At 37.6% G+C, this 10,058-nt stretch overlaps 1 long non-coding RNA gene across 2 annotated transcripts; it reads left to right on the top strand.

Moving 5' to 3' along the window:
• Nucleotides 1-806: 806 nt before the first annotated feature.
• On the top strand, nucleotides 807-4,062 carry LOC120080356. Of its 2 annotated transcripts, XR_005482485.1 has the most exons (6): nucleotides 807-979; nucleotides 1,066-1,530; nucleotides 1,608-1,757; nucleotides 2,490-2,857; nucleotides 2,955-3,292; nucleotides 3,544-4,062. It is a non-coding gene; the product is annotated as an uncharacterized LOC120080356 (long non-coding RNA). The 2 variants fall into 2 exon arrangements; XR_005482484.1 differs by having other exon boundaries at nucleotides 807-1,530.
• Nucleotides 4,063-10,058: the final 5,996 nt, after the last annotated feature.

The raw sequence follows: 10,058 nt of genomic DNA, 5'->3' as shown, positions 1-10,058 counted from the left end.
AGATTTTGACGAGTTGACTGTAATGTAATGGTAGGCTGTGGTGGGAGAAATTTCAGTAGGCTGAGAGGTAATACAATGGAGGGGAAGTTAATTCATCATCTAATAGATTGAACTCTCAAATTAGGATCTCTGGAAAGTTTGTACAGATGACCTATTTTTTGGGTCTAAAATGTCAAATGACCCATTTTTTGAAAATAATGTCAATTGACCATTTGCTAACATCATCATCATACTAGATTATGTAAATGTCTTCACCTTTTTTTATCTTCTTACCCTTTTACTGAAAACCAAAACTAAAACTCTTTAAAGGTAACAGCTTCGTATCGCTGTGCCGATTGTAAATTATTTCAGATCGGTAAATGATTTTAATTTGTGCCGATTGTGTTTTAAACTAATCGGTAATAAGGATATAGTGGGTCGTTCTGGGGTTTAAAAATACGATGAACCAATGATTTTTTTTGTTTGTTTTTTAGTTTTTGATGTGTTCTGAGGTTGGAGATGAGTAGAAAGAGAGAATGTGAGCGAGATAAGTGAGAGTGAAATCGGCGAGAGTGAGCCTAGCGTGAGCGATACTAGAGAGAGCGACACTAGAGAGATCGAGACTCGCGAGAGTAACACCAGAGAGAGTGACACCAGTGAGAGTGACACTAGAGAGAGCGAGACTCGCGAGAGAGATACCAGAGAGAACTAGATTAGCGAGACAATGTCTAGTGAGAATGGTTCTAGCGAGACTTAAACATAATGTTGGGTTTATAATTTTTTTTTCTAAAGGAATTACTGATTGAATCTTTATTTCATGCAGGAGTGATTTAAGATGTCAACACGTTTCAGAATACCTGTAGTCGATTGATTTCCCGATCAAGTAATGAACTTGGCCCACATTGCTAGTGCGAACAAGCCTGTGAAGGGGAAGCTTACCTCATGGTAGTTAGAGATGTTCAAGAGAAAATTTTTTGAGCAATTTGTAGACATTGATATGGTATTCAACAATCTAATTATCGACCATATGTCGTTGAGAGAAGTGAAGAGCATGATAGCTAACTTGATGAGATTCTCTGTTGGCAGAAAGGTCGTCACGTTTTCGAAGGATGATTTTTTGTTGATGACTGGTTTGTGGCGATCCCCTATGCAAGTTGATCAGAATAAGGAGTCCTCATATGAACTTGCAATCAAGTATTTTGGTAATCGAGTGATGGACACATTACATATCAGTCTACTAGAAGAAAGATATAAGGAGTTGGAGTTCGAAGATGATGATGATGCTGTGAAGATCACCTTAGTGTACTACTCAGAGGTTGCAATGATGAGAAAGAACAAGCAGAAAAGTGCAGTGAAACTTAAATGATTTAAGGACGTTCAGAACATAGAGTATTACAACAGTCTAGATTGGGGTACCATTATTTAGGAGAGGACACTCGATGCCCTAAAGACTGCATTAGATGATAAGATAGTTTATACAAGACGAAGGTGAAAGGAAATAAAAATTATGTCGTGAAGTACTCTTTGCGTGGATTTCTACAAGCGTTCCAAGTAAATTTGCTTAACATAATAATTGTGTTGTTTGATTTAACATTACTATTGTTCTTAATATATGTAATCTTATTTAGGTATAGATGTATGAGATTCTAGTAGCATCGGTAGTTGGGAATATTACTGAATGAAGGAGCAAGGTAGCTTTGCCTCATATATTACGATGGTCATGCTCCCACTCAATGTCCTTCAAAGTATTCGAGAGAGAGATATTCGAGTCTAACAATGTAAGTATACTCTATGCATAATATGTTTATTTGGTTGTAAATTGACACTAACCATTTTACTGGGATGTTAATGCATACAAAGGTTAAAATGGGTCTTGTCATGACCGACACTGAGAGGGAGTTTTGGGATACCCCAGTGGACAGACGACCTATATTAGATTTAGGTGTCAACGATGGTAGTACTGAAAGCGGCAATAGGTTGAGTAGTGGAGATAGTTTTGAAAGCGACAATGATGATCATCATGGAGGTAAGAGCACGAGCATGCTGAGCACGAGGATGCTGATGTGGAAGGGTGGAGGGAGGGACATACACACCTAGTGATGATATGGTCCATGATGTGGTGAGGGACATACGCGATGAGGATGAGTAGAGCCCACCTGATTACCATCCTGCGGATTTCCATAGAAAGGAATCTATGGATGAGGAGTGTCCTGATTGTGTAACTTCTGGCCGCAGGGAGGGAGCCAATCCTAACCATTCTGTTTATTCGTACCTGCGGAGCATTGATAGCTTACTATCGAGGTTGGATGGCCGTGTATCGAATTTAGATGGTTGTGTATCCAAGATCAAGGAAAGCATGACAGATGTGAAAGCACAATTGTCAGCCATCTAGTCACTGTTACAGTTTATGTGCTAGATTTACATTTACTATCGTTGTTTTATATTTAGTTTTTACGTGTTTGTGAACTCATCATTTTATGTTTACTAATTGAAGGATTTCGCTTATTCAGGTGAAAATACCACCACTACACCTACTCCCATCCCCCCTCTATATCCTCCAAATACTACCACTACATCTACTCCCATCCCTCCTCTATATCCTCCAAATACCACCACTACACCTACTCCCATCCCCCCTTTAGAGCCCGATAGCACAACATCACCCACTGATGTCCAACCTATAGAGGTTGACGTCCCACTTATACAGTCTGACGTGTCTACCTCACCCACCATGCTTCCACAAATAGGGAGCCCGAGTACATCTTTTTCACCCACTAACATCCCACATCCAGAGGCCGACATGTCTGACTTACTCACCATCCCACATCCAGAGGCTGACACTTCTAATATTGTTATGATCATGCAAGGAGTTACATTGGTGAGTAATTTATTGATCGGTAATCTTTGTTTATATTTCATGATTAATTTTTTTTTATATTTCTTGATGAGTAATTTTTTATTATTTATTTATGTAGGAATCTCGAAGAACTAGTCGTAAGAGGAAAGACGTTGATAAATATAGACCTCCAGCCCAACTAAAGAAGAAAATAACAAAAGATGACGAAACTAGGGTACACTTTCTGTCTGAAAGTCAAAAGGTTAAGTATCTTTTCTGGGGTGTGCCTATGTCATTATTCAGAGTGATGGTCGGGTACAACGTAGCACATGACGCTCCACTTTCTATCTTTACATAAATGATGGGCTGGATCACCAATGAGAATACATAAATGAGGTTCGAGAGAATTCCTTTAAGCCACTATCCAAGCAATTTTTCAAAGAACTGATTGAACCGAGTTCGTGGGTTGAGTGTGATGTAAGTTTCTTAGTCTTGACTCCTTTACAGTTGGATATATTGTACTTTGGCTGACATAGTAATTTTTTGTGCATACTATAAATACTTTATTTCATTTTATGAAAGAAAAGTTTTATAACCGACCTGTCATGTGCATACACAAGTTCACCATCTTTCTAATTGGAGAAACAATAAATTTTGATATATTTTGTTGTGCAGAGTCATTTTACTATGATATATTTTGTTACTTAACTTCTCATTTTATTTTCTAGAGTTACCTTAATGCTCGTAGCAGGGTATTTAAACGGATAAAGAAGAAGCAGAGACTGGAGGCTGCCCTAGTATGGCAGGATGAAGACATGGACAAGGACTACGTCACTGGTAAATTCGATGTCAAATGGATAAATGTGGATTTCGTATATACTACAATGAACATTGGTGAGCACTGGATGATCCTTGCAATGGACATTAATAGAGGCTATATATTCATGTTTGGTTCACTCTTGTCATACACATCAATGATGAAGCTCGGGACTTGGCTGGAGCCATTGACTGTCACACTACCATCCCTACTTTACTATTGTGACGTGAAACATTCAAAACCAGACCTATCCACATCCCGTTGGAAAATCACCCGACCTATCAATGCAAACATACAACACAGGTCACTTGATTCTGACATCTTTGCAATAAAATTACTAGAATATTTAGTGACTGATGATCCTTCCGTAATCACTCAGGAGAGAATGAGTGAATATAGGATGTAGTTAGCATGTCAGTTATGGGCGAATACTCAGTATTTTTTATGTATATAAAACATGTATTTGTTGATGTATTTTTTATGTATGTAAAACATGTGTTTTTTATGTATATAAAACTTCATTGGATTTTGTTACTTATTTTGACTATATATCTTTAAAGAGCGAGACTTTGAGAGAGAGTGAGATCGAGAGAGCGAGACTTACATTTTGATGGTATTCATAAGAGTCTGTACATAAGCATGAGTGACATTCTAAGAGTATACATATTCTGTTCTATACAAAAGCATGATTGACATTCTGAGAGAACAAAACATACAAAGTCAATACATTCAGATAATTAAAAGTGCCAATTGAGTCTATATTTAGACAATCAACCTTGTCAAACATTTTAGTCAGTTATGTCATTTTCAGTACGTCGCACAGTTTTGTCAGTCATGCCCATAATTCCCACACCTACTACATTTTATTTGTTTGCGAAATTCTCCTTTGGATGATATTCTTCTCACTTTTCATTGCCGACTGGTGCCACAAACTTTGAAGGAAGAATAGTCTTTTCTACATATCCAAGAGGTCTCTTCCATTCAGATATGTGCTCGAGTGGATTTACAGGCTCCACATACGCAGTCATTAGAGAGTCCACTGTATAAAATCGACTGCAAAGACTCTAGATGAGGATGTTTCGTTCCTTGGCGGCCACAATTGCATGCGAACATGGGATACTAAGTGAGTCAAATTCCTCATGAAGGAAATCAAACATGAGGATTCCATGAGCAGTAGAATGATCTTTCCAAATTTCATTCATATATGAACATTAACAATTACAATTAAGAAACATAAACATACAGGCTATGCACAAAACGAAATTACAGCATGCTTTACTAAGATCAAGAGAAGAATTACACATACCGACTCATCTTCAACACCATTGATCATGAATGCTCGAACAATCAACAAGACTACAAATTTGAACGCTTGAACACTACGACCGCTACACTGCACGATCATAGCGACCACGAACTCAGCGATCTCCAAGATCACGAACACAGTGAATAATCTCCAAAAAATCTCGACAATGTCGAGTTGAGTATGACACCACCACAATGGCTACCTTGGTATTCTCGGTGTGAGAATACAGAAGTGTGGGCTCTGTGTGGACTTGGTTAGAGGAAGAGACCAGAGGAACAATCGTGTAAACGATTGAGCAAGTGGGAGATGACAAGTCTATCGTATAGACGATGCCCAATCATTTAACAAAAGCTCCACAATCATTTAGCTAATTAGCCAGCTGAGTGACTATCATGTAGAATCACTCCACGGTCGTCTAGTCTCTCTTCAGCTGTCGTTTAGTAAATCGTATTTACCTGAAATCCACCATGAGTAATTTCTAAGAATAGAAAACTTTAAAAAAACAACTTTTGCAAATCTTAACTAATTAGGAAAACATTTTTTCTCTTTACCACACGGTTACCATAAAACCACCAATAACCTCCCATTCAATTGGTTATTAGAGAAAAAGAGATAATTATCCAATAATTAATATTATTATAAATATATATTGATAACCAACTTACCATACATACTTTATAACCTAAAGTTTTAATATTTCATCTCATGAAACATATAAACCATATTACTTTTTCTTTTCCATGGTACTTAAGTTAAATTACATTTACATTAATCCTCCATTTGATGTATCTCATACATCATACCAGTCTATCATTATAATCGAATTACCTCTTGTCAATTTAGAACATTTGAAATCAACACCAAGAACTGATCCTCAACTTGAATCCATTGAGCTACCAGGGACTTTATGAACCTGTAGCTCGAAGCTCCAACGGTACGTGAAATAACTGACTAACCTTTTTAGTCATGGGATCCACCATCCATTAACTGCCAGGCACTCCACTAAAGACCGACAACTGAACTCTCCTTACTATAGTATATTATGTGTCCATATCAACCAATCAACAGTGAGATAACACTTCACAGATTACTTGTAAGTACAGCTGGGCCAATAACCGTTATGCCCCTGTAGTTACATCTAACTCATTAAGTACCACTGATCCCTCTAATGAACATAAGTCATAGTGCTACTATAATTAATTCCTCTCTTCCAAAGAGAAATTATGGCCACTATGTTCAAGCCCCGGAATTAGTCCTTAAGGGAGCAATCTATCTACTTACCTCTACTTTAGGAAAGAAGTGAATTCCATCTTATGTAACCGAGTTCCCAGCTCCCAAATTAGACAAGTCCTCATATGTTGAGTTGGCAATCTGACCATTCTCACCCATACTAATCAAACAACCGCCCTCAAAGGTAGGAGTTTCCAAAACACTCAGGATTGAGGTCATGTCACCTATGGTCATTTAGGTGAGATGTAAGTCTCCAGTATCAACGACGTTATATACAGAAACTGACTATCTTGTGGTCCGGTCTTATACAAACTCTTTGTATAGGACACCTCCGCTCGCATGTCTCCACATGAATGGTTAGGATCTACCATCTGTAGTAGTTCACAACACTTGAAAACCTCTACAAAGTGGGCCGTATCCGTAGTGTCACAAGGATCAGGAATCTCTCCTTAATCCTTATACTATAGACCTATTTAGGTTATCACTTAAGGCATGATTCACTTATGTATATATTATTCATAACAATGTGTATATATTACAAACTACGAGACTCCGGGAGAATTAGGACACCAATCTCAACATCTTACACGTGCATTCCTTCGTGTGAAGATTCACAATACCGTCCAATCGATTATCTTGCACGTGGATCTAATAATAATCAATAGGCTCAACCCGATATCATCTGCCCTTATCAGGCTCACTTGCCAATCGGGTTTCACAATAATTAGAGTGCAACATCGTTCGAGATGTCCAGTAATTCCTCCATTCATAGAACCACGACAAGTGCATTCCTCTAACATGTTCAATCAAGCATACTATGGCCAATAATCGATACTCTTTAGTTAATGAATTGGAAGACTCCACACTGTTGAACGTCATATTGTCATATCTTCGTTCTATTTGGTAAACCTGTGCCCACCTTTGAAGACCAATGTCTTCTAGATATTTTGTGATAACACCATCTTGAAAACTACGAAGTTCATCCCATTTTTCTTGGAACTCTGTCATGTGAAATGCCCTTGCTGCATCTTTAAGCATCCCAATGATAGTACGATCCTTAAAGTTTGTAATAAGATTCTGTTCTATGTGCCACGTGCACAATCTATGAAATGTCATGGGAAAAAAATGCATGAATAGCATTGTTGTTCGTTGAATTCGTGATGTGAGCTTAGAAGTGTATTGTATAAAGTAATTGGAAAAATAAGTGCAAATGCGAATGATGCGTTAGTGATGCATTAGTGATGTGTAAAGGGATGCGTGACACTCCTCTATATGCGTTTAAGTTTTGCTAAATTAGATCCAAGTATAAATCCAACTCAGGTTCTTGGTAAGTCCAGGGTCGAACTTAGGGATTCAGATTAAAGCTAACGCAGAGCTTGCGTTATAGCTGTTGTAGAAGTATCCTTAGTGAATGCGAAAACGAGTTATTTACACTAAGTTGTTGTGTGCATGCAAAAAGACACAAAATGGTCAAGTAGAAAACAAAGGGTCATGTGAAAATGGAGTTTAGTGCATGGGATATGCGTCGATCTAAGTGAGATGTACACGTACAAGAATGCGGATGAAATGACTTGCTTATCTCCATTTATGCATTAGATTTCTATTCAGCACTTCTCAATGAAAATGTTATACAATACCCTATCTCTAGAATGTATGCGTTAGTCACAGAATGTAATAAAAGAAATAGTGCATCTATCTCTAGATGTACCAAACGTTTCTAACTTAATGCTGGCTTGCTTATTCTCTTGAATAATTCAAACTAAAGTGGCTTTTACCAAGTGATTCAGTTGGCTTAAGCGTTCAGAAATGGGTTTTGCATGAAGTTATAGATGCATCTAACATAAAACAAGGAATAAACAGTGGCGAAGTGAAGTAGATCAAATATGTGAATTCATAAAGAAACTGATTGTCTTTACAAGATCAATATTCAATCAAATGAGATGAAGAAAATTATAATTCAGATGAAAAGAAAGGAGTCAAGCCATAGAGTACAATCTCTTGTCCTCTTTGGCTCAATTCTAATTTGTGTACAACCAACTTGTAGAAGAAATGGAAGAAAATTCTCCCTCGAGCTCAGCCTTCTCCACTCTTTGATCGACGGTGGGGGTGGTTCTCTTCCCTCTTGTATTCTTCTCGTCACAGCAGCACAACTCTAAGTCTCAAAATTTTAGAATTATACAATGAGCTAAGATCCTCTCATCTGGTGGGATTTCTTCTATTTATAGGTGTCGTTCTTCACCAACTTGATGATGGGGCAACATTAAATTCCATACCCTGGTCAGCTGCCTGACACTCAGATGCTTTTCAGACGCCGCTAGCTGCAGATGCTCATGCTTGCAAGTGGTGATTTGACACAAACAGCCTGAATCAATGAATCTTCCTTGCGTTGAATCCCTCCGACGCATGCCTATGCGTTGATGTTGCCTGCGACACTTGGAATCTTTGTTGAAAACCTGTAATATTATGCGTTAACGCCGCAGTATTTTAGTAATAAACACTCTTTTGCATGAGTTTGATAGTGTTTGAGTAATTTCATGCTTTTTCTCTAAGAATGATGAGATTTTATCATTAAAGACCCTAATTGTTCCAAATTTTGAGTCATAATAACTTGTATTTCTACAAGTTATCACACTCCCAAATTTGAACAATGCTTGTCCTCGTGCATTCCACAAATAATTCTTTGTTATCTCTATTGTCTTAAGTGTGCAGGTTTCACCTCTCATTATATTCATTTATAAGCTTGAGACTGGTGTTTGGAAAATGTAACGCAGGTTGATTCTTTTCTAAAAGGAAGAATGTTTTATTTCAGGTACAGTAAGCCTTTTGTCAACAACTCCTTTCGTTTCCTAAAACATTTTCGTTTTTTTCTAAACCAGCAATGCGTTAAATGCTTTTCTTTTTAAAACAGGATGCAGGTAAGAAAATATGAATTCTGGATTTCCCATGCGTTGTTCTAGGTATCCCACTTTCGTTTTGGCTTGCCCCGACGGGTGTCATGCGAGCATCCAACTATGGATGAGAGCCCTTCACAGCTAAACTCATATCTAAGCATATATGCGTTTCAAGATACGACTTTAAACTAGATAGCAAAGTTTTGGGATGCATTGGTCTAGAAGACTTAACTTCATTTTGGCTTGCCCCCACGGGTGTCATGCGAGCATCCAACTACGGCTAAGTGCCTGTTCCAATTTTAACTCGTGCCAATTTTAGGTTTTCTTTTATAGAGTATTGCCAGAGGAATTTGCATATAGCATCTTTCTATTTTGTTTCCCTTCTTTCTAATGAACTTATATGATAAATGCATCTTAACTCAGATTTTCCTCACCCCTAAATTTTGGGGATTAGCTAAATCCTCATTACTAAAAGAGAAACAAAATGTCGAAAAGACTTTGAGAATTTCGAAAGGAGTTTTGATTTAGGGTTTGCATGCGTCAGAAAGAAAACATGTACTTGACTTTTTAGAAAAGTTCAGACTTTGTTGATTTTCTTAACGCCTACGCTATACTTATAAGTTTCATATTACTAATATCATTGAGGTAAAACAAAGCACAAAACAAGAAAAATAGCCAAAGAACAAAATAGGTATGCTAAAGACAAACGCAAGAATGAAAAATTATAGCAATTTCATTCATTTCATTGATAAGCTAGTAATGGAATAAAACAAACACAACAAACAAATAAAAAAGGTCAATAAACAAAACAAAATATCCAACACCCCAAATTTATTGTGCTGGCGCGTCTTCCCTGTGTTCCTCTGCGGGGACTTCATCCATGAAGCGCAAAGGGTTCCTTAGGTGGGCAGGTAGAGGTGGCAAGGCAAACATCCCAATCAGGACTTGGTTGATATATTCCATTGTATAGACAAACTGGTCTTGCATTCTTCTTGTTTG

Source organism: Benincasa hispida, chromosome 6 (assembly GCF_009727055.1).
Source record: "Benincasa hispida cultivar B227 chromosome 6, ASM972705v1, whole genome shotgun sequence".
NCBI lineage: Eukaryota > Viridiplantae > Streptophyta > Magnoliopsida > Cucurbitales > Cucurbitaceae > Benincasa > Benincasa hispida.
The sequence above is the reverse complement of the archived record's forward strand: the minus strand, read 5'-3'. Positions and strand labels throughout refer to the sequence as shown.